Below are 24,976 nucleotides of genomic sequence, written 5' to 3'. Positions count from 1 at the left end.
TCTCAGGAAATACTTACGCTAGACCATTATAGTAGCACATCTACTAGCAATAGGAGCAGATGTGCAGAACAAAGCACCTGGTGCTGAGGACCTGACAGCAACATTATAAACGTTTGAGGGGTTTTGGGTTTTGTCTGTTTGTTTTAAACTTTGGACTGGATCTAGTGTGATCCCATCATGGGCCAGACACCATTTGCAGCTGTAGCTCATCGTGAGCACTCCTGGAGTGCATCTTCCGTTTTAGTGTTATCGGAAAGGAATTCAGATCATGCACATCAAGACCACCTCAAGATGAATATCAAGACACAGCAACTGCAGACAGCCAGCACATCTCAGTTAAAAGCCTGCCGCTGATCCCAGCTAAAACACGAACGTTGATGCAGCATCAGAGACCAACAGCTTTCGCACCTAAATAAATTGCAAACATGGTTTTGTATGCTTCTAAGGCCTGTCCTCTGACAGCACTTTAACATCTGGATCATCCAAAAAAGGCTTCCACAGCTACAAACTACCGTAATGCCAGGGGTACTGCACAATGTGTAACTGGACGTTAAGGTGAGTAGCTTGCTACCTGAAGCTTTCTCATTGCAATAGTTCCATCTTCCCGCTCAGACAATGTATTACTTGGAGGTTGGAAAGGACTCATCACAACTTCGTAAGCAGAAGGAAACTAGGATGAAAAGAATCTTCACACAAATCAATAAACTAAAACCCTACTGGCAATACTACTGCTTACCAGAGTTCACAAGGCAAAGAGATATCTGAAAAAGCTGAAAGGACGTCAACAAGGGGTAATGCATATCCAGAAGAGAAAAAAACCCACAATGCTAAAACGTGGAAGAGTATCTGAATATGAATTCCTGGTGAGAAACACATTTTTATTTATAGGAATAATATGTTGCAAAACCTTCCATATTCTTCAGAGCTTGTTTCCAGAGCGGCATGCAAGGCTGAGCATCATTAAAAGTTTCTGCTGGCAGTGGGGCATCTCCTGTTGAGGTGCAAAATATAAATTGGTCCGTGACAGTAAGAGAGGCAGCAGGAAGTGAAACACACACTGCTGGGTGTTTCAAAATTCACAAGTCCTGCAGTCCTCTCTCTTCTTGACTTGTACCATCTTTTTAGGGCTTTTCCCTCTGACTTCTCATTAGGTTAACCTGTTATTTGTGTTCAGAATCAAAGAAGGAAAACTGAACAATAAGAACACAAAATATTTTATGTTCTTGTGCATATGTAGGACTGCAGAGGGTGCCAAGTCCTTGCATGCACCAGGTGAGCAGAATTAAGGCTGGACTGTGAATTTCCGACTTGCACAAGCCCTGCCAGCTGCTTCTGCTCTACCTACAAGCAAAAAGCACAATCCTCCATCCGCTGCACCAGAGATCAGAGAAGCACAGCTGTATGTGGTTAGACAGGATTTAAAGTCTACAAGTATATGTTAGACAAATATGTATTTCAGAGATTTTTTTCTCTCTGCTGCCACAAAAGGTTATTGCTGACAGCTGTATATGAGAAATTATAGTGTGTGTAGCAATCTTAAGGACACCACATGAAATTGCATTACAGCTGTGATGGCAAAAAAAGGGACTATTTTTTTTTGATGGAGCCTATTACATAGGACTTCAAGTCACGTTAAAAAAAAAACATACTGGCAGTCTTAGATTTTCCTACTGCCTGAACTGGTAAAAATCTAGCCAAACTAAAAGAACCAAGATGACAACTGCAGTGATCCTGAAATTCTGTCCTGAGAGGGAAAGTTGCGTGCTCTTGTAATGCCTATTCTAATGCCCTTAACCCTTTGTTCAGCTTCTGTGGTAGGTGGAAAAAATGGGACGTGGTTAATCCTGGTTTCCTTGCTTTTAATTAAGTTAGATCCTCATGTGACTTGCTGATAGAACTGAATGATACGATCAAGAGGTAACACTCCCTACACATCAATTGGGAATGTCTTATTCTTGGGAAAATGCCTTCCGTTAGAAAAAGAAGTGTATATAGTGGGTCAAGAGAGAGATTCTACTCAGATGAGCCGGGTTTTGTTTCCTGCTCACATAAAGATTCTCTGTATGCTCTTGAGTAAGTCGCTTGATCTCCAGGTGTCTCAGTTTCCCATTCCTTGTTCACTTTGTCAAGCTCTCACTTTGGGCAAACACGGCACCCACTTGACTACGCCTCAAGGCACTACTGTAATAGAAAATAAATATTAATAACAATAAAGAGTGCTTGGACATGCAAGGCTAACTGTGGCCTGCCTCTGGCTGTCATGAATATGAACTTTGCAAATCTGTCCACAGAAACTACAGTTGTATAAACCCGCCACAACCACCACACACATTTATCGAAGACACAGTCACGCAGCAGCAACTCCATCACTTTTCCAGACTTAGAACTGTTGTCCCGACTCGGCAAGGTGATGGCTCTTCATGCACTTTGTTTCATACGTTAAAAAAATGGCAAACACTATGGTATAAAAGCTAATGGGAATGTCTCTGTCAATGTATCGGTTTATGTCAAACAAAACCCACTGAATTCATGCCAAATATAAAGTCAAATGTTTTAATGGGGATATTAATAATCTGTGAATACAAGTAAAAGCTAATGACATTTGCTTTTTATTGGTGTCAGTAATCAGTATTCTCTATATGCAGATGGCAAAAGCCTGATAAGCCTTTATTTGATTATTAGTGAATCTAGATTGGATATGGGCATCTTATTCAAAGGAGTATATAAAATTGTTGATACTGTCTGCCCTTTTCTCCCTATAAACATTTGTCAATTTACTCACCATCTGCTGGTCTGTGTATACACATGCCCAGGCTAATGTTAGCTGAGGTTGCAATATAGCTGTGTTAAATAATTTTATCTGATTTGTTGGATGATGGTATTTCTAATGGAAAACAACATGGTAATTTCAGAATGTTACTGATTAGATGAAAATGATATTGCATCAAAGTTACTTCCTTAATTTATTCTGAAAAAAACAAGAAGGATTTCTCTATTAAGATGCTTAATTAAAATCTATCTCTCTCCATACAAAATCTATACTTCAGGTCCCGCATGTCATGTCTGAAAAGAACAAAGGCTGATTAGCATCTTTTACACTCTGCTTTTCTTTTTGTCACTTATACATTCATTGCAGCAATTCCAGCCAGGTTTAGAAGGTCTGAGAGAAAGGGTGCTATTACACGGACTGGCTGAGCAGCAGAACAAAAGAATGCAGCTGAGCTTTTTAGGGTTATAGAGAAAACGGGGGGAGTGGTCGGAGTCCAGATGGGACTGGGGGTGGGGTGTGATAGGGAACGGCTTCTACTTCGAGGGAATCTGTGAGAAACGCATCACATAAATAATGTCACAGGAACTAATGCTAAAGTCAAACTGCTCCATCGCTCTTCAGGGTTCCCTCCCGCACTCAGAAATAAAACAGTAAAAAAGGCAATCTGAGCACCAGCAATACGGCACCACACACACACACACGTGCGCACACACACGCGCAGAGACCCAGGCACACACACAGACTGAGGCATTCCCACAGGCTGGTAAGAACAACAAGGGAAAAAAAATAAATTCCATTTCTTTCTCAGTGAAGCAGTGAATTACATGTTGCTGAGTTGTTTAAAAAAAAAAAAAAAAAAAAAAAAAAAGCCTTCCTAGCTTTTAGTGCCTCTTTCTGTAACCCGTTACCTACAGAGAACTCTGAGATCTCTGCACATGAGAACTTTCCATCTGTCCTGTTCCTGAGAAATGCAGTTTGCATCAGCCCAGATATCTACCTCACTGGATGTCGTGCGTCATTTAGCTGCAAACCAAGATGATGTTGGTTTAAAATAAGAAAGGCATATACTATAAAATTCTTAAAATACTCTTTTATAGCACAGCCTAAACAAGAGAAGGAAGTCCTAGCAATACTACATACTGTTATTTGTATGAGTGGAAAGGAAAATAATGAGGTGATTAGCTGCAAGTTGGGCAGAACATCTCATGAAAACCTGACACTCACTCTTATAGAAGGCTTAATTCTGTCCTTGCTTACATTTGTCTGCAGTGGGAAAAGCCTTCTTGTAATCCACAACATTTGCAGTGCTGTACGGTGAGACTCATGATCAGCTCCTCTTTACTGCTACACCTCAGCAGATTCTAGGATGTCACTGGTGGTTGGGTTTGGGAGCAACGCACATGAAACCCACTCCCTCATATAATCCCTAGCAAATCTTCTGACAAGATGCCTCTTACTAGCCCCAGGGCATCCTGAACATATTTGAGTACCACAGTCTCCCTCTCTGAGAAACACATTTGCCAACTCTTCAGCAGGAAATGTTAGATGAATTTGGGGAATATTTTGGTAGATGGAGAAGAGCTAGAAAAATGTGCATTTTGCTTGCCTGCCTGGGGTCAGCTGGCTTTCTCTCAAGCCTGCTTCCAACATTCATAGAATCACAGAATGGTTTGAGTGGGAAGGGACCCCGAAGCCCATCTAGTTCCAACCCCCTGCCATGGGCAGGGACACCCTCCACCAGCCCAGGTTGCCCAAAGCCCCATCCAACCTGGCCTTGAACACTGCCAGGGAGCCAGGGGCAGCCACAGCTTCTCTGGGCACCCTGTGCCAGGGCCTCAGCACCCTCATCGTAAAAAATGTCTTCCTAACATCTAATCTAAATCTCCCCTCCTTCAGTTTAAAGCCATTACCCCTTGTCCTGTCACTCCATGCCCTTGGAAACAGCCCCTCTCCAGCTTTCCTGCGAGCCCCTTCAGGGACTGGAAGGCTGCTGTAAGGTCTCCTTGGAGCCTCTTCTTCTCCAGGCTGAACAACCCCAGCGCTCTCAGCCTGTCTCCATAGCAGAGGTGCTCCAGCCCTCGGATCATCTTCGTGGCCTCCTCTGGACTCACTCCAAGACATGTCATGTGGACAAGGCATGGACTTGTTCCTGGCATGTCACACGGGAGCTGGGAGCATGGAAGATTTTTCTCTTGAGTGCTGCAGGTGAGCACAAAGAAATTACTGTCCTCTGCTCTCCCCATCAAAAACAGATTGCGGGGGGGGAGGGAAAATAACAGCAAAGCAGTGTCCCCCTTGCAGTGCCTGTTTTCTTTAGATTTACTAGTGTAAATGTGCTCCAGAGTCAGTGGTCCTTAGAGGCTGGGCTCAAGTCAGGCACAGTGCCGGATGCTGTTCTGACAGGTGCTTAGACAGGCAGAGAAGATCCAAAGACAGGAGAAGCAAGGCGTGGGATTAGCTTTTGCTAATTTGTGTTAGCGTTACTTTGACCCAGAACTGTGATCAGCAGCCAAGCTGTTCATAAATCCAGCCAAGCTCCTTTTATTAACTTTCCAAAGGAGCTGAAAATATCTTTGGTATGCAGCTTTGGGTGCAACACAGATCGTCCCAAGCATCCATCAACTCACTTTATTAAGCGAAAGCATCAGGCAACAGACTTCAGCTCTCTTTTTAGATCAAACTAAAATATATACATGAGATGGTTCACTTAAGGTGTTACCTCTTCTTCTTCTTCTCACTTAGCGCTTGGGAGATGTGTGAAGAACAGCTGAGCAGGCTACAGAGCTTCTCCCAGCTCCTAGGCTTTGCAGAGCACAGAAAGCTTCCTGCTCTGCACATCACCATGGAGGAAACAAGTGCACGGTGCTGCCCGAGAACAGAAAGGTGAGAAGAACCAGCACAGAACAAATAAGCTGCAAAGCAGGGGGGACACAGGATTTAGGTACAGACAACTGGAGGGATGAGAACAAACCAGATGTCCAGAGGAATGGCAGCAGACAGACATCAGGAGATGGTTTTCTGAGGACCACTCCCTATGGACTACCCATTTTGAGACAAAAATAATAATCAAGAAAGTCCCATATACACCTGAATGTGTAGGGCCACCCAGTATCAGCCCCAGAAATTGTGTTCTCCAAAGTCCTCTAACCTCAAAATATCTGCAAATAAATATAATAGCATAATTATATATAAATATATATAAGCATATATATTAAAAATATATATATATAAGCATAATAATATAGTATAATCCCCACCAACTGTGCTGTGGTCATGCACAAAAACCCCAAACAAGTGCCAACATTTCCACAGACACCTTCCACTCTCGGAAATGAACCACTTGTAAGAGGCTGTGTTACAGCCGTCACATCGAACTCTGACATAAACCGACTTTGGTGGGGATTACAGCGGCGTTAGCGTAGTTTCTACAGTCTGCTAACCTACAAACTGCCGCCTTTAAAGACATGATGGATCCAGCACGTGATATCATTCCTGTTCTCTGAAACTTAGACACCCTGACAAGAACAAAACTATGACAGTAATACGGCGTTAGCACAAAGACAGGCTAGACCTTGCATAGTGTTTGTGACCTTATTAGTAGAGTGACACCAGGACCAGTTCACACAGGACACAAGGCAAGGGGAAGGAAAGAAGCCGTCAGAGAAAGCAAGGCTGTAGTCACAGTACTGGTAGCACTACTTTTCCCTTTTTTCTTCTCTAAGACTTTGGCATCTTTACGAGGAACCTGACTCCCAGAGCTTGCACACGTCTAATTTGAAATCAGGGAAGTATCTTCAACAGACACAGTGGAGAGACAGGCTGGTGAGTATTTTTTCTTTCATCACTGAAGGATTCCCCGCTGGTTGTAATCCAGGTCCATAAACTCCCAACTTAGGTCAGTCTGAACGCTGTGATCCCAGCCTCATTTATTTCTGCTAAATTCAACCATATGTACGCATCCACTTGTGTTCTTATCTACTGTGCAAGAGCAAGAATTATGTGAGATTCACTTGGTTACCTTTTCAACGTCATGATGTGATGATACAAGGCAAGAGCTCTAACACAAGAGACACAGAAAACAAAAGTGGGCAAAGCTCACCTGGAACAGAATGATCCTGAACTGGTCCCCAGGGAATAAGCTGAACTACTTCACAGATCTTTTTTGTCTCTTAACTTACACGATGAAACTTCCAGTTAGTATTTGAGCAAAGTAGGACAACAGTCAAAATCTTCTTCTGACAAACACAGAACTCTAAAATTCAAGAAATTTACACAGTAATGTAACTATTATTTAATGCTTGTTTCTTAAAAAAGCGAAGTGAAAACAAAAAAAGTAAATGTCTTCAAGCTGAAATAAATGCAACACCAAGTTTATCTGACTGTACAGTCCCTTATAGACAATAATTTATTTTAGCAACGTGACATCTAATATTGCTGCACCACATTTTTTAACACACACGCATGTAAAGATAGAACATCTCCCATTGTCTGGTAACTCATTGATCAATTAATTGGTTTGTGTTTAGCGAAATGGCTATTTCTCAGTGGGGACTAACCACACGTCAGCTATGAACTTTAAAGTAAACCCAATTATTAGTTAACGGTAAAGAAGCGATCTGTAAGGCATCTTAAAGAACGCAAATCTTCGTTGTAAACTGCCGAAGGGAAACGCACAAATAGAAAGACGGCAGCAGGCAAAGTTTTCTTGCAAAGAGAAGAAAACTACGTACAAACCTACCTTTCCCTCCACCTTCGCAGCAGTAACAGGATATTGAAGAGACAGATTTCAGATTTTTTTTCTTCTCTCATCGCTAAGAAGGATACCCTGCTGGGTATAATCAGGATCCATAAACTCGGGGCTTCGGTCAGGGTGAACGCTGAGGTCCCAGGACTTGCTTAGTGTCAGACCTGTACCCTTGGCATCCCACGCCAAGGCACTGCACGTCAGCCTGGGATACCGATTCACATTTCTAGTTTCATTAACTTCACACCAGTATAAAGTAGTGAAGCATTCAGGTAAATTTAAGCCACTCACATTACATTTCAGTAAATACGGAGCGGATGACTTAAAGCTGTAAGGCCAGGTGTTGCACAGAAAAGCACTGAGGAAAGTACTCTCATACCTCACAGCTTTCATTTCTCTTTATCCTTGTCTCACAGGCACTGCCAGAAATTAAGCCTGTCTGATAGAATTCCCTAGCTTCTGTAAAAATTTTCTTTATTATAAGCAATCAAGCTGAAATTTTCGTGTTATTTGACAATATTTTACCTGCATAGTTGCATCTCTGAGAATTCAAGTTCCCTTCTTTATTTGCCACATACACATCACTGTGGTAATTCCTCTTCTATATATTGATGATTTTCTTTTACACATTTGTCGTTCATATGTTACGTACGTCAAAATGTCATTAAATACCAGGGCAGGAGCAACAAGATAGCTATATGTACTTACTCTGCGTGATTAATACTGAATGTAATCTTGCTCATAATATACTTGTGTATAATTTTACCTGTAAGTTATTACAAACGGTCTGAATATTTCCACTTCAAATTACCCCGAAGATGTCATAGTGTTTGCTTACTTCTAATATGTCTTTCCATCTGTCACCATTTGTCAGCGCTGCCGAGGCCATTAAACATCCACCCATACAAAAAGAATCCCCCTTGAAACAGTAAATGCTTTTAAAGTTGAACTGGTGCAGTCAGGAGGCTAACCTGAAGACCTCCAAGTGTGGGACAGATTTCTTGGCGTAGAGGCATCGGACATGACTACGGACGAAGAAGAATAAGAGTGCCGTATGTGAGCGATTCCCAGTGGTGCAATTGCACACGCTCTCGTGACGAAGTGCCCAGCGCCCTTGGTGCAAGGAGCTCTGCCGCCTTTCCACCACGCTCTGACTGCGAGAGCTTTTCCAGGCGATACGCTGGCTCATCTCCAGCACATCTTCATACCAACTTAGTTGCTGTCTTGATTGTTCGTTTTTCAGTGCACAGACTAAGCTTGTTAAGGAAGGCACCAGGTTTTCTTTGTTTATAGACAAAATTTAGCATAATTTGGCTTCTGAGGGAATTAAAAGAAATCAAAGTTCGTCTGATTCAGTTTGCAAGTTATAGTGCTTTCCATAATACAATACTCTACAGCAGTGCTTTTGGGAAATACTCACAAGTTTTCATTTTTCCGCTTTCGTATTTCTGGCTGTCTGCAGTTTGCAATGCATCCCCTCTTCAGATGTATTAAGGCTACTTAGTGACTTTTGCTGGCTTTGTGCGGCGTTACGTTTGAGTGCTCTGTGGTTTATTTGCTTACTTGGAAAACACTGAACAAGCAACAAAATTTAAGAATACTTAAAAATAATGTGAATTTTTAAAAGTGTACATTGTAGAAATTAATTCTGTCTTGCTATTTGGCTGCAAATGAAACCAAGAATTATAGTTATGACATGGGGTTTCCATGCCCACATAAGTCTTCCTCAACGTTCATATCATTTATGCAAATTTGTAGTTGCGAAGTTGTGCTTAAAAACAAAAACAAACAAACAAAAAAAGCCCAAAAAAAGCCAAACCCCCCCCCCCCCCCCAACCCCAAAACCCAGAAGATCCACCAGTGGGACCTCTAGCACAGTCTGATCCTTCCCCTGTTCTCTAAGATCATAACTCTTACGCTTTTGATTCCCTTAGTCTTGAAACTATAAAAATCTTATTTCTATAAGCTCTTTTGTTGTTACCCACGTAGTCGATAGTGTCGTTTTCATTCATATCATTCTGTAGGGAAGCAAGAGGAAATGAACCAGACAGAACACGGCTATAAATAAGATTCAGCTACTCCGTTCCAAGTGCAGATTCAACAGCATTCTTTTAAAACCACAAGAATACAGCTTGGGAATTATGGGAAGTTTTCTTCTTACTGGAGTCCTGAGATCAGTTTTCATGCAGTGGCCACTCTTTATTATTGACTTATGTGAATAAAAGATGCATTTGCTTAAAACTAGCTCTATGAGTACAAACAACAGAGCAGGCTCACATTGCATGTACACATTAGCTCATGCTTATGAGAAAGAGAAGTCAAGAATCACAGAATTCTTAAATACAAAGGATTCCACTTAGAATTATTGCTTAATATCAAGGGTCTTTAGGCTAAAGAGGAAAATCTCACAACAAATGGATTACCATTGGTTTCTTACAGGCTTGCTGTGCAATACAATGGATTATTTGCTTTACAGCAAGATAATGATATATAATACTGGTTACCTTTTTGTGGGGGATTCTGAAACCCCACCGCCCACCCCAAAAACCTGCACCAGAAACGCGCAAAGCCCATGGGCAGTTTTGCTGAGCTGACAAAACACTGCAAATGCTAGCTTTACATAAATCCTTAGGAACAAAACAGGTCTTCTGGTGCTCTGCCAGCGACACGCGGGCAGCAGCTTTTATCCTTCTCTCCAGCAGCCTGACACGAGGGAGCCAGTTTCACCCAAACTCGGCTGTCTGCGGCAGCAGAGATGAGGTGCTTATGCCCCAGCACGTCTAAGCCGCTAGAGAAAACACAGCGGCAGCAGTTGTTGGGAGAGGGAGCAGGAGAACTGCTGGGGGAAATCACAGGGCATGCAAAGAAACATTGCAAGAGCTGCACGTCCAAGGAGGGAGACAGGGAGCAGCTTCAGCAGTTTCATGACTCAACACATGTTCTTTGGGAAGACGCATAGATAAAAACGTACTTGACAAATGCTGGCAAGCTTGGGAAGCTGCCTATCGCTACACAAGGGTATGGAATGCGGGTAGTTTTCCATGGGTTACTCTGAAACCTAGCAGCTAATGGTTATGGATATCTCTTCTATTCCCCTTGCTATATAAAGGAGCGAGATAGCAATGGACACAAAACTACAGATAAACAGAACTAGAGAGGTGATACAGACAAATGCTGGAAAGAGTCAGTTGAAAATCTTCTGTGAAACAGAAGATTTGTCAAAAAGAATCCTCTTGTTTCTGCCTACATACATACAGCTCCAGGATGAACAGAGGAAAGACTTAAGGATAAGAAATCACGAACGGCAGCCTGGCGTCAGGCTGCAGCCCCAGCCTGGGTCCTGCCTCGACAGCTGCTCCCTGCAGACACCCGGTGCAGACCCAAAGACAATTCAGGGCACAATCCACCCCACGGCATCCTGTCTTAACTTACAGCCATCACTAATTTAAGGGACTTTCAGAGTCAGAGGTAGCATGTGGAACACGCCAATACCTGCGAAAGGACCTGTATTTCATGAGTCTGTTTCAATCCCTTATTGATCCTATTCAGACTTCTGCTATCTGTAATATCCAATTAATTCACGATTAATTAAAAAAAAGCCAACACACCACTTATGGATGAAAATGTAATTAGGTGCCTCCAGCTCTAATAACCCAAGAAACAGTGAATAACATTTCACTAGTCACAACACCACGCATGAGTTTTGAGAGTCTCTAGTATTGTCTCACCCCTCTTTCACAAGCAAGTAATTCTTACTCTGTCCATCACCGTCCTGTACGAAGGCAGTCTCTGTCTGATCATCCATGTCAGACCTCTCTAAAGCTTTTCTGGTTTTCCTCCTATTCTTTCTGAGACTGAATATGGCATTCATAATGGGGGTACCACACGTTGATTTTTCTAGTGGCACAATTATTCTTTCCATTTTCTTCTTTATTTTCTGCCTCGTATCTAACGGTTTATATCCCTTTAAAACGTTACCACTGTGTATGTGTAGTGAATCTGCGTATGTGACCGACAGCTACGGATACTCCGGGGAACATATAGAGCCAAGCATTTTGCGTATCATCAACTGCACCAGCTGAGTGCACAACCATCGCCTCACGGGCAGCCAGGGCCACCCGAGGAAGCCGGGTAAGTTACGTGCGTCGTTGTGCTGAAAGTAAGTGAACGGGTTCCTGCGTTCTGAAAATCCGGTTGGAGAACTGTGCTCTTCAGAGCAGTCCTGAACTCCTTGGCCACCAGCATACACGCTGTAGCTGAAAGGCTACTGAGACACAGATCATTCAGGTTCAGAACGCTGATACGGCAGGAAAGCCTTATAAACCAGACATGGATTTATTTCAGACAGTGTCTTCTTCCTTGGGGATTGCAGTTGTGCCTTCAATCCTGCCCGACTCTTCCACATAGAAAGAAAGTTTCCCACGCAGATATTTTGTCTTTGCAGAAACTATCGGTGCCAGTGAGCATCACCTGGGAGTGCCCCTTACCAAGCAAACCATTTTTCATAGTAAGACAGGAAACCACTAGCCAAATCCGCAACATGTACTTTGTACGCAAGTCCTAAATGCAAAATTAAGTTTGTTAATTTTTGATGAAATGTTCATCTCCCTTCAATCTATTTCACAGTGACCAGATGATACTGAATGGAAAGCAGAGGCAACCACAGAAAATGAGAGCTTGTGCAAAAACACTATAAAAATGTTTGGAAAGCTGCACAAAAAAGTACATTTTGATTGCAGATTGAGATCGTTGGTCTCAAAGTTTTTAAGCACACGGCTGTCTGTAGAGCTTGCGAGTGAATATTCCCTTAGAAATTTCTAAGTTTCATTGTATTTTCAGTGTGGCTCATTTTTTATCTGTATTGATATTTTCAGCTGATACCCCTCTAAAACAGAATTGATGAAGAATATGCAAAGAGCCTGTCCTGACAGTCCTATTCACATTTGTGAAGTGATGATGTTGGAGCCAAGCGCCATGAAGACTCTATGATTTGATAATTCATGCAACCCATGGATTTGCTAAAGTATAACTGATGCTGTATTTTACTAACCTGTCCTAGCCCTTCATCCTTTGAATTAGGGTAACCGGATACATCTTTAAGTTATAAGGAGTAGGTTGTGCTTAAATAAAGCATTAATGAAAACAAGAATTTAACGAGATCTAGGGAGTACTGTGACAGTGCAGCTAAAACCCCAGGGAAGCAACAATAGAAACCCTGAGTATCTCACCTGTAATTAAAGTGCTGATAAGCCCAGGTATCGCTGCTCATTAATATTCAACTGTAAAAATAGAAGACGAAGAGGCAAACATGGAATAACAGTATTGGGTCCGTCCTCTCTCCATACACACTGCTTCTCACTTCCCATGTGGGACAACAGCATCGCAGACCAAGGCCAAGCCAAGCACCACGCTGCAAACTGGCACAGACGAGCCAAAGTGGCCACGCTTTGTGGAAGTCAAGGGAGGGAAATTTTCTGCTCTTCCTAATTTATTCTGTGCTGAGAAGCTGGTATAGAAGAATGAGACTTTTGTCATATCATGCATCACTGATAGACACTCCAGAGATGAATGATATTAAAAAACCCCAAGAACTGCTTGTTGCCCAAGGCATGTGCTAGCTTGTTGCCAGTTTATGTTTCATACATAATAGCTCTGTTAGCTCCAGCAACCTGAAAGTAAAGCAATGAAATGCGCTCTGCAAGATACCTTTGGGACCCTCATAATGCTCCAGGAATGGGGAACCTTTTTGAGACCCATCACTGGCAACCCACTTTGACCCGTTAAGGCACACATTCCACCACTGCCGCGAGTGGTCCCAAGCCTTGGCGATGGGGGGAGGGTTGTTTCTACAGCGTAAAGTTAGATTATACTAGGTGTCTGAGACTGCAGTAATCTTTGGAAGAAGAGTAAGCATCCAGGGGTCACACTTGTGTATCTAAGTGTGGATGCAAAAGCCAAGCCTCAGACAGCAGTCCCTCAGAGCAGCATTGTTGGCACTTTGTCCCAGCGTCATGGCACTGCCAGCCTGCTCTGGCTCCACACCGAAAACAGCTCCTAGCCCGTGCAGGCTTGGACATATTTTCTTCACTGAATGAACCTCCTCCCCTCGCCTGACTGCGTGGCCCTGGTTAAAAGGAACAGATAGCATTCCTTGCCATGAACGGGAAGTGTGGCAGGTCTTTTGATAACCAGAGGAGGAGACCTTGCAACCATCCACCAAGTGTGTAAGCCAACCACGTGGCTCATCACATCAAGAAAGCTCACGCAAATGTTACATCCCTTTTCTGAAAAACTTGCTTAGTCTGGAAAGAGAAACACAACTTGACTCCAACTCAGATAGGCGAGCCAGGACTTACATCCTCCTTAGATGGCTGCCTCTATCCGCATCTTCAAACACAACCAGACTTTTGGCATTTATAAATCCAGCTATCACCTGACCCTTCTCTTTACAACATTGGTAGAGGAGATGATTAGTTAATGGTAGTGGTAGGTCCAACTATGTCAAAGAGAGAATCATGCTGTTGCTTGAATCCTAAGCCTATATACTTTTTCTAAGCAACAATCAAGTATTAATTCAAGAAACCAGCATGACTGGCTGCCTGGGGCAATGAGCAATGATGTTCCTATTATGATGTTTCATGCAAAAAAAAGATTAGGAGAAAGGAATTTGAAAAATATGACTCTGCATATTCGTCCATTTCTGACTGCTGAATGAATGCTTATCTAACTTTAAAACTTCCCCAATTTTGGCAAAACATACAAGCAGGATGCAAAATATTTGTGAAGGAGGAAGCCCAATCAGACTGAACAGACAGAGAGAACAAAAGGGGCAGAGCCAAGAGCCTTTCTCACACTTAGTACAATACACCTGGTAGCAGCCTACTTGGCAATGCCCCTCGCACGCATATCCTCAGAGCGTGACGGGCAGCAGCACCACAACCACCTTTCCAGCAAGCAATGGAGAGCATCCTGCAGTGAGGACAGGGAGGTGGCCTACACTGCTGCAAGCTCCTACCTGCGTATGTTGAAATTAAGCCCACTGCTTCACACAAAATGCTGGAGAGCACTCCACTGAGGAATGCTAGGGATATTCAGCAAAAACTTATCCGCTGTAGCACAGGACATCTGCATAGTTTCTTATTATCTTGGATGGTATTGGCAAATACAGAGTTAACACATTTCTGCTAAATATATCTGCAGTTGTTGGAATATCAGCTTCTAAGAAAATTACAAGTTTAAGTTTTCAGTTAAACCAAAGTTACAATTTAATTAACATACCAGTAGAATATTCAAAGATGATGTCACCTCATCATTCACTCTGCACTTGGAGGCATAAAGGAAGATCCTCTGACTTGACTCACAAGCAACCTAGAAATACCACGATTGCAATCTCTAACGTGCTGGAAAGTGCTAACATATGAAAGGCCAATCCGTGCTTTTCAGAGTTTTGTTTCTACTGGTTTTAAGCTCTATTTTCACTCCCTGAATGTGTAACTGATTGTGCATACATAGAAAATATAACTCAGCACTGACAAAAAAGGCTTAACTATTTAATCTCAAAATTTTAGCTGCCTATAGAGGAATAATGGAAAACAATGTCAAATATCCACTATCACACTATTTCATTGGTGGTCTTTGCCAGGAGAGTTAAATGATGTTTTTTTCCCCTGTGATTTCTCTACACTGTCTCCCTGAATCGTCTAGTCAAGTCAGTTTGTGTGGGTTGTGACCTCTTAGTTCTCTGCAGACCACAAGATCATGACCTTACGAAAATTGTTTCTCTTCCTTCTGCCACTGTGAATCTTATCCTTAGATTAGCGGAGAAGAAATTTTAGGGGGAGTTATCATCATTTTTGGAAAACCAATTCATCGATCAGATCAAAACAGAAAAGGCAGTTTGCCTATCATTAGCTTGGATCTATATATTATAAAGATCTTTTTCTGCTCTAAATGGCAAACTGAAAAGAAAGGTTAAATGTTGGCTTGCTTTTACCTGACAGTTCTGCACATCATCTCACGTGGCAAGTGGCCACTGACAAAAGACAGCAGTAGCTTTAGATGTCAGCATCTAGAAGACATCTACTAACACAGAAGACTAAATTGGTGAGAAAAATCACAGAATCATAGAACAGCTCAAGTTGGAAGAGACCTTGAAAGATCATCTGGTCCAATCTTTTGTGGGAAAGAAAGGCTAGATGAGATTATCTAGCACCCTGTCCACTGCATCTTGAAAACCTCCAGTGATGGGGATTCCACCACGTCCCTGGGGAGGTTGTTCCAGTGATTAATTGTTCTCACTGTAAAAAATGTCTGTCTTACATCAGGACGAAACCTCTCCCAATGCAACTTGTACCTGTTGCCCCTTGTCCTCTCCATGCGGCTCCTTGCAAAGAGAGAGCCTCTGTCCTCTTTGTAGCTGCTGTTTAAGTACTGGAAAACTGCGATGAGTTCCCTCTGAGCCTTCTCTTCCATAGGTTGAAAAGGTCTAAGTCTTGCAATCTTTCCTTACAGGGCACCTTCTCCAGCCCTTTGATCATCTTCGTGAACTCTCCGTGGACCCTCTCCAATCTGTCTGTGTCTTTTTTGAATCATGGGCACCAGAACTGGATACAGTATTCCAGGTGCAGCCTGACAAGTGCTGAGTAGAGTGGGATGATCACATCTCTATTTCTGCCAGTCACGTCCCTGGAGATGCAGCCCAGGATCTGATTTCCCTTCCTTGCTGCAGTGGCGCACTGCTGAATCACGTTCAGCTTGTCCACCCTGCTTGTCAGCAGACACCCAGGTCCCTTTCAGCAAGGCTGCTCCCTAGCCACACAGACCTTAGCCTGTACTGGGCGCTCTGGTTATTTCATCCCAGGTGCAAGACTTCGCACTTGTCTTTGTTAAACTTCATACTGCTCCTGCCAGCCCGCTCCTCCAGCCTGTCCAGGTCCCTCTGTAGGACGGCTGGCCCTCCCCTCTGCCATGTCTACCTCACCACCCAGTTTAGTATCATCTTCTGCTACAGCAAACCGAACAATCCAGAGCAAGAGTCCCACGGTGGTCTTATACTGCTGACTCCACACAGAACGACGAATGAGTTCACGGCTTAGAGGAGAAGTTGACCTAAACATAACCACCGCACCTGGAACCCAATTGCCCACACTATGGCATTCCCAGGACTCGCCATGGCCCTGGCAATTGTCTTGGCTGCCTGTCCCTCCCCACAGCCCAGCTGCATTCCAGACCCCCACTGGTTCATGCAATACAGCAGCTAACGAAACGTCTACAAGCACGGCTGTGCTGCGGCATGAATCTCACCCATCAGTGGCCTGATGCAGGTCCTCTTCTGTATAGATGTGTCACGTGCTTCAATTTTCCTGCCGGCTTTGTTGTTAACAATTTGGAAAATTCTTGCTGGGGAACCATCTGCCATCTCCCACCATCACAGCTTTGAAGAGTACTACGTGGCCTTTATCATGTGAGGCTTCATCAGACGATGTCCTAGCTGATGCCAGGACAGCCTCATCTGCTTGTCTCAACCCAATAAAGTTCCAAAGTAGGTTTTAAAGGTTACAAAAATCTAAGAAATGTAGGCAGATTCACAACCTCCACAAACAAAAGTTAGCTCATGTCCTCCGTTCCCTGTCCTATCACAGTACTGTCCTGGAAGGGTAACCAAAAGGTAAAAAACTGCAATTCAAAAAAACCCATAGGCAACTGTGATGGCTCATGACTATGGAGAGATTAGGAGAAACATTTAGACCAAAGTTCTGCAATGACCAACATCACATATCTTTGGATTCTAGTGTCTTTTCTCCTTCTTCTCTCTCTTCTTTCTAAATACTAGTGGCAATCTGAAAAAAAAAACAACCGCAATCACAAAACCTACTCATAATTTGTGCAGTTTTCAAGTTATCTTGCGTTTTAAGTAATAAAATAACATTTTACATCCAACAACTCTCCAGCAAAAAAACACCTAAGATTCTCCATTAATGTTAACACAGCTATATTTAGAGGATTCTCCCCCAAACCTTTGACTATATTCTGAAGGGAAAACTGGTATTATCAAGCACTGGTTTTATCTTTATTAGCTTTTTCTTTACTAGATCTACCTTTTTTTTTTTTTCAGCTCCACTTCAGTGACCATATATAATCACAGAAATTTATTTTACATTCAGCCTTTATATCGTTCCCGGGCCCCTTTGGGCTGCTTCTAGTACCTCCCTGCTTGCTGTTCCAGAATATATTATAAAAGCAATTTTGGCCAACTGCTCCCACAAGAGTGGGGCCTTGTCAATGTATTGCATTGATCTAGCTGAATGAAGGAAGGGGAGTCTGTTCGTGTTTCCCTCAAGCCTGATGCACAATGCCACCTCAAAGAAATTGCTTTCAAGGGCTTTATTTTGAATATGGTAACACAACTTCTCTTTTCATTGGGGTTCCCCCCCCCCCTTATAAAGTTATAAAGATTTCCTTTGGAAGATTAAAAAACAAAAAGTCTGAAAGAATTAAATTGATTAGAACTGGCTCTCGAATGATCTGGTAAGGGCTCTTCTAACTCAAATTTTATTGGCTGTGGCATCATCAGTTAATGTGCAGAGCACAGTTTCGGCTCACATCCTTTCGTACACACTACAATGTGCACACAGTTTGCACAGTTGCACCAGGAATAGAATGTACGCACCTACAAATAACACAACGCTTGTGCAAAACGTCAAGTCAATCAGGCTCATCCATGATACTTAAATGCATAAAGAAGATACCAACTGAATTTAGTTTGCTCTCTGTGGCACACAGATTAACACGCTGGTGACCACTTCGGTACTAGAGCAGCTACTTTAATACTGCAGCATCCCAGATTTCAGTGCACGTACTGTGATTTTGCAGTAGAAATCCAGAAATCAGCTTAAAATAAGCATCTAGTATGACTGGAAAAAAGGTTGAAATGCAGAAATGCACTGATGTCAAGTCAAGAGACTTAAGAACTATGACACCAGTTAATTAAATGTTAAGTTCAGTGGTAGTAATTTGGGGTTTTTTCCCCTCTTTTTGTTTCACAGAGCATCATTATTCTATTACAGAGAATGGTTTCCTTTTGGCAACCACCCTTGTGTGCAGCAGGTTAGTATCCACCTGGTTGATAAAATATTTCATCATTTATAAGGGTTTTTTGGTGGGGGTTTTTTCCACATGTTTATGGGGCTTTAATGCCCCTACTTCCACCTGCAAGAAGCCAGGTACCTTCCTCATATTCCTGAGAGTGCTGTAAAATCCAGCTGAACAGAAAGGAGGCTTCTATCAAAAGCTAGATTGTAAAATATAATGCAGACAGATTAGAAACATGCAGCTTGTAGTTATACCTACAACGATAACTTACAACAGATATTGCAGAATACACAGAAATCAGATAATAATTGAGTGGTTATCCTTATATGGGAAATTATGGTACATGGATCTTTCTTTGTCCCCCAAACTATTTTGAGCTAAAAAATGCACTTAATGAGAAACATGGGATGCGGGATTAGAGTGTGTTACAACATGATGATTGGACGTCGAATCCTCACAGTTTTGTTTCTCATTTTCATTCTTAATTATTTTGTGTTTGTTTTCTTTCTGGCTTTACTTTCTCCCTTCCTGCATGCCAGCTGATGACAAACCTCACCATTGCTGGGCCAAATGGGTAACACAGCTGCACAGGAGTCACAAGAGTATTTTCAGATGTATACTGTGCCGTCATACCTCCACGCTGTCTCGGCCCTGGTAACAGCAGAGGCGAGCTTGCAGCACAGAACACAGTGAGAACGCTGCCTCTGGCATATTCAACTGGAGTTGGTAATGTCGAGGAAAGATTATTGTAGCAGGACAGGCAAGCTCTCTTCTCCAGCGTTAGAAATAAATGGTGAAACTGCATGATGAGCTTTGCATTACTTTTATACAGCTGCCTTTGAGAGGACCACTGAAATTGAGGAGTGCTGTTGTCAAGGTTTTGCACATGAGGTTCTGAATCGCAGGGGGATTATGGTTTGGTTAACGCACAAAAGGAGTCAACAGGGATTTCCCATTAGCAAGGAAAAGAACTGCGGTATTCAGAATGCTATGCTAGTACTTCAAATATTGTCTCAGACTTCCCCTGTGCTTTCATTTCCCCTCCCCTGGCATTTGGAAGCAAGAGAGAAGAAAGGCTAGCAAGTCAGCCTTCAGGTGCCAGCAAAAGAATTCTGGGGCAGAGACATAAATACTTGTTCTGGGACAACTCCTCAGAGCTCCGTGTTTCTTTCAATAACAACAAGGGAATTTTTTTCTTATTGATTGCTTTTTGCAATCGAGCTTACCAAATAGAACTTCCCTCAAATGATTTTTTCCAACTAATCTGATCGAAAACTAACCTTATTATATTTATTGACAGAACATTGAAATAAATATTATAGGTCTACAGGGAATGTTTCAGTTCATTGATTTTTTTTTTTTTAAAGGAAATAACAAACACACCGTATTCCCCTTGGCATATTATGCTGGGAATAATCTGAAAAAATGCTTACGTCGTTCAGAATGCATCTAAAAAAACAAACCACTTCTTCCAGTTCCCAAAGAGCAGGCACCCTTTCCAATAAATCTGATCTTAAGCAAACAAGCAATTTGCAATTTTGTTTGCAGAATTCTCCTTCTGTGCTTGTTCAGGAAATTAAAAGAAACCAGTCCATGCTTTTATCTGCAGGAGTGAGAAGATGTGAAGTTTGGGGGAATGTAATTTGTTTCTTAGGGAATGGGTAGGGCTTAGAATCAGCTATTGCTAGTTGAATACATTTCACTGAATCTTTCAGTCTCCTTCACTACTGGCTCCTAGTAGAGCGCTTCTTCCAAGGCTTGTAGCCAAAACACTAGCCTAGCCAGCATCCTTACTGCTCATAACTCTGCTCTGGAACCATACAGCAGGATCATTCATTTGGCAGAGAGTGGGATGAACGATAGGTAAACTCAGAGAGTTTTGGGGCCGAGGAGGAGGAGGGTACAATGGAAAAGTGCTGAGGGTCCTTGCATGTAGGGGAAGAAACTATTCAAAAAATTAAGCATAGGTCTGAAGAAAAATGCATGAAGCTGAGCAGAATTTTGCTCGGTTTTGCTAAATATGGTATTCGGTGTGAAAAAACTTTTCACAAATAAGGCAACACTCAGATGCTTAAATGAGATTGTCTCCAACAGCGTGAACTGAAGAGCCACCACACACAAAGAGCCAAATTGCTTCTCTTGCAAGATTCGTAGGCAACACACCAGTATTCAAACAACCTCCTAGGGCAGGTTCTCTGACTTCCTAAAGACAATAATTTGAAATAATATGAGATGATAAATGCAAATGTATTACAGTGCAATGCCACAAAGCTCCCCAAAACACTGTCACTTTCATTATCCAAACAGCCTGACGTTACCTATTTCACTATGAGGACCTAAAAAGACACTAATTTTTTTAGAGGTTTTGAAAACCTAAACCTAGACCTCGGAACAGAAACAAACAGAAACAACCCAACCCAACCAACCAAAGGATGCTACAGCTAAAGTCTATATACCACATGTGAAAGCACACTGCTGAAATGCTACAAACTGCATCTCTATTTTATTTACCTTCGGGGTCCCTCACCAAGTCAAAAGCATTGCCGAAATTGTGTGGAAGCTTTCTATGATTAGAAGACCAATGCCTAGTTTGACCAGAGATAGAATATGATTATACTCCTCCCACAGGACCAAGCATGAACCTCATCTGTATATGGCTTCTAGCTAGAGAGCATTCCTACTGAAAGTAACTTATTCCTTGCCAGGGGTTACATCCAGCGTCTTTTCTGTGGACATTATGTATAGAGACTTTGTAGGCTACTGAAAAAAGAGACATGTGAAGCCTTCTGGATAGTATCTGTTCATGAAGAACTACAGGATTCTTTTCAGCTCTGTTCACTGTTAGAGCTTTGCTTACTTATTGAGCACACAGACTCAGAATTCCTGCCATTACGAATTGTCTTGTACAAGTTTTGCAGCAATAATGGTTTCTTCCCAGCATACTGTGTTTTGCCTAACCTTGGAGAACATTTATGAATTCACGCTAGGACTGTGTTCTACGTAGATTAAGCCACTGCTTTCGATGCAATTTTTCCTACTGTCATTGTACAACTATTCAAAAGAATAAACACTTATTAAGAAAGGAAAACAAAAAGTACCTCTTACTGGCAGAGCTGGTTGTCATTTGGTGCTCACGATTCCTGGTTACCCACCAGCTGTCCCTCACTGGAGACACATATGATTTTCCCAAATATTGGTGAAGGCTGTTTTAATGGTCCCAGTGCAAATGTTTTGGAAACAACCATGAGCGTAGTTTCTTTCTGCTCAGTATGTGTGTACACACACACGGACAGAGGAATGCCCTTTGTTTCTCAGACACTTCCATTTAAGACAGCACAGTTTCTCTGCACTATGTTATTTGTACTTCAGAATGTGGAGGGTTAGTATAGGAAGAAATTGAGGGCTGTTTCTAAACTGCTTCTGAAAGCCTTTTCTGATCCATAAGTAAAGGATCACAGTCCTTCTCATGAGCAGTATTCAAACTTGCTTCATCAAAACTTTTGAACATATATTGACTATCAGTGCGTAACAGTATAAAGTATCCTTTGTAAAACCAGAAATCCTCCAGGATCTGTGCATGACCTTTTAACATCGACATTTACTGGGAAATATAGAATAGAATAGTTCCAGCTGGAAAGGGCCTACAACGATCATCTACTCCAGCAGTAAGCTGGTCTGATCACACACTTAAAGGGAAGTGGTATAACGAACATAGACTTTGGGCCTTGCACACTGCCACCTCGTGGTACGTCAGACCCACATTCTAGAACCACATGAGCCCCAAACACTAAACATCCTCTTAAAACTTGAATATGAAAAAGCAACAATATTTTCTGGCGTCATCTCCTAGAAACATCAATGAGCCAAAATAAGCAGGTAAGTTATACAAACCCTAGTGTTGCTCTCTACTTTAAAGGAACTGCTCTTGTTGTTGCATCATGTAGTGGCTGCCTCAAAAGACCAACTCACAAATTTCAGGCTTCTCCATACACAGACAGCATCTGCTCCACTGAGGGTCTATAAACTCCGACAGCACCATTCATGGCAGAGTCATCAGTATACAGAGGGCTGTATACTGAAAGGTAGATCATCACTTCAAAAGCCATTTTAGATAAAGCTGAATTGAAGAAAGGCAGTCAAATGACTTTTCCAAACTCCCAGATGGGTAGAAATGGAAATAGGAACCACTGGAGCTGACTGTGGTAACATTTACACCAGACAAACCTGCATTAACTACAGTGAATTTGAAATCTTCACACTGGAATAAGGACAAGATGCTTGCTTGTAAGGAAAAAAAAAGAGCAGGAATACTTTTAGGAAATTGAAAGCCAAGCACTGCTACCTCTCCCCGCACATGTTGAAGTCCTTCTGAGGTAGCACTAACACCCTTTTGCTTGCTGGCATGGCTCATCAGCAAAAGCACTGTCCCTGCGGCGAAGGGTTGGGTTAGTCTGGTGGCTAACCCCTTCTCCTGCCCTGCAGTAGCAGCTTTGGAGGAATACTGTGCAGAGACGCAGTACAGTGACGTCTCAAGCACTTACGTTGCCTCTGTAAATCGGGGACAGAGGAAATAAGCATGTTTTACCCGCGCGATGCTGGGCTTTGTACCATACCAAGTCAGAGAAATCAGGATGTGGATTTCACTCTGCTTAGCTCCTCAGACCATACTCCGCACCACTGCATCACGTGTATTGATTAACGCAGCCCCTTTGTACATATGTAAATAACAGATGTCGATGATGACATCATAGTGATATCTTGGAGAGGAGCTCTTAAAATCTGTGAAAATATGAAGTACAAAGACTGAAACTAATGAAGTAGATTGGAAAACTGTTCAAAAGGGGTCTGTCCCAACACCAGCGCCGGTAGGTATAACAACAAAATCAGGAAATATGTAAGAATGGATGTACCAAGCCAAACTACAGCTGCATACAACTCATGATTACGCGTCTAACAGATACTAATAGACACATACAATAACCACAGAAACATTGCTTTCCCTAAATACTTCCTGATCTCCAGCAACCTGGTGCAGTTCCTATCCTTCAGGAATTGGTCCATTCATTTTTGAAAACACGTGGACTTCGAATTGGGGTAAAAGAGAACAGTGGGCTAGGTCGCCATTTGGTGTGAATTGGCATAATTCCACGAACTCCACGGGAGACACACAGGTCTGCAGCAGGTAGCGAACTGGATCAGTGTGTTCAACAAAGAGAATTTGCACTTTGCGTGTTTAAGACAGACCAACATCTGGGCCACAACATCAATTCCTGTATGTATTTACCCAAGTTTTCCCGTAGTGTCTTGCTCCTCTACATCTCAAAGGTAATTCACAAGAATTGTTCAAATGATAAAAAAGGCAGCTATTGCCACTTATTTATATATTGAAAAACGTAGCATTGAGGACAAGTCAAATATTTTTTGCAATACTTTTTCTAATAGTAGTTTTGGGGTGATGTGAATTTCTACTTGCACATGGACTTAATCACACTGCTGCACATTTTGCTTTCTAGAACCTTGGATAATTGGCAGCACAAGGCAACCCTTTACAATGCAATACGTTATGCAGGGCCACCATACTGCGAGACCACAGAGTTGATAACTCACCTACCAGGAGTTGACAGACTACACTGAAAATTGGAGGGGGGGAGGGGGGGGAAGAAAGAAAGAAAGAAGGGGAGGGAGACAGAGAAATACATTTTTAAAGATAACCTGGAGGCAAATATAATATTTATACTTATTTATCCTCACAGCACAATCATAAGCCCCAAAACATGTCTAATGAGGTGGAATTGCAAAATGGCCATGAGTCCTACTTACTTGGCTTCTCGGTGGTCTCTTAGCAGTCACATGGATCTATATTTTTCAACTATGTGACTGCTGCAGGCAAAACTCCTATAAGTAAGAGTGAGAGTCACAGCAAGTCCTTAACTCCCAGTGGTATTCATCCACAAAAATGCCAACCTAGGAAAAATAAGAAGACAGACAAAAAAAGTTGCAGGGGCAATTAAACACTGCAGACAACTGTACGTGAAGCTCGGTTCACATTTGCAGGGCATCCTCTGCTCAAGTGAACTTTCATTCACAGCTTTCATCAACTCTTTGAATGGCCTCAACTCTTCAAGCCTTCAGAAAGAATCAGAAATATGAAAGAAATCAAAACATGCCAGAGAGTTCTTCAGAGTCATCACAGAGGAACAAGCCCCAGCCTGGCCGATATCGTGTCTTCCACCTGTCATTTAGCAGATTCCAGCTTTATTTCAAGCCCTTTTAGAAAGTATCTGATGATACTTTCCGATAAGAACTCTAGATTTTTCTGCTGATGTAATCTAATTTGTACATTAAACCAGCTGCTGAATTAGAATTGTTAG

The 24,976-nt window shown here is 42.3% G+C and overlaps 1 long non-coding RNA gene across 1 annotated transcript in view; it reads right to left on the bottom strand.

The window, feature by feature from the left end:
• LOC142604819 (uncharacterized) overlaps positions 1-24,558 on the bottom strand; it is a 79,659-nt gene extending 55,101 nt beyond the window's left edge. The window contains exons 1-2 of the long non-coding RNA XR_012838656.1: positions 24,426-24,558; positions 23,219-23,384 (exon numbers count right to left, since the gene is read on the bottom strand). This is a non-coding gene — a long non-coding RNA (uncharacterized LOC142604819). The remainder of the gene's footprint in view (positions 1-23,218; positions 23,385-24,425) is intronic.
• Positions 24,559-24,976: the final 418 nt, after the last annotated feature.

The sequence above is a fragment of the Balearica regulorum genome, chromosome 22 (genome assembly GCF_011004875.1).
Source record: "Balearica regulorum gibbericeps isolate bBalReg1 chromosome 22, bBalReg1.pri, whole genome shotgun sequence".
Lineage (NCBI taxonomy): Eukaryota > Metazoa > Chordata > Aves > Gruiformes > Gruidae > Balearica > Balearica regulorum.
Note: the sequence above shows the minus strand (reverse complement) of the source record. Positions and strands in the feature narration are given on the sequence as shown.